Consider the following 1,187-nt stretch of genomic DNA (forward strand, 5'->3'; position numbering starts at 1 on the left):
TCAAAATAAATGTACAACAAAACGCTGCGATTTCCATTTATTTGTCAGTTGAAAAAAACAAAGGGGCACGGGCGAATGTGGGTGGGCTGGGAAAGTATCTGAATATGGATGGTCATGGATGGGCAGAATCAATTTGGTAAATCAATCTTTGTATCTGCGAATAAGCGTAAAATATGTTTATCTGATTGAGGGTGATTTTTTGGGGATGCTACCGAACTGCTGGACTTCCTGTCCTCCAAAATCTCCTCATACCGGATTCATCTGGTCGTTAACGACTTTTAACGCTCTCAATCTGAATGGAAGGATGTGGGGGAGCTAAAAGGTCGACCCTGGATGCCCTGATGTCCTGATATCCTGATGTGTGTGGGTGATTTAAATTTTATTACCGTGGCTAAAAGGCACCCTCGCAATCCGGCGGAACAGATTCTCACCCGTCAAGTGGGTGCAGATTGTTTCTATCGCAACGATCATTCCCCTTTTCACTTCGAAGTGGATTAAGCTGCGCAGTTATTTTTCCCGCTGGTGTTTTGACATCCTCGGTGGGGGTGTGGTCGACCAGGGGGCCAAAAACAATTTGCCAGGGCAATGAATTCAAGATTCAAATGAATAACGTTCTGGCCGAGATGGGTAAACTGGGCGATGAGTGCTCTCCACATTACGGGGCATTAATGAAAAGCCCTGGCTGCTCACTTAAAGCCATCAAGAATTAATGTCGGACTCTTACTGATTTGGTACTGAAAATACTACTGAAAAATTACTGCTAAATATGTTTAGTTACTGCTCTTATTTAACTATTCATATGTTTAACTCTTAAAACGACCAAATGTTGTAATAATCTGCCTAAATTTGTTAAAAAGGTTTTGTATACGTGGCATAAATCATACGCAACGTTTGGTAAGTGTTCCACGAAGGAATCTCAAGTGCGGTGAATTGTAATGAGGCAACTATCTCTCCCTTTTCAAAATCCTTGACTCCTGTTTTCTGGGTATTGTGTGTCACATGGTAGCCGCATCCTGCTGGGCAACTCATCCTCATGCTCACCCACTCCCACTCTGCAGGATTCGGGTTTCAAAAGAGTGCCAGAGCAAGTTGTAAATTAAAATAATGAAAAATACAAACACAAAAGGAGGGGGCATGTGAAAAAAGAGATAGCTAACGACATAAAACAAAGGACAGGACATGCGTTT

This window comes from Drosophila melanogaster, chromosome X, assembly GCF_000001215.4.
Source record: "Drosophila melanogaster chromosome X".
Taxonomy (NCBI): Eukaryota; Metazoa; Arthropoda; class Insecta; order Diptera; family Drosophilidae; genus Drosophila; species Drosophila melanogaster.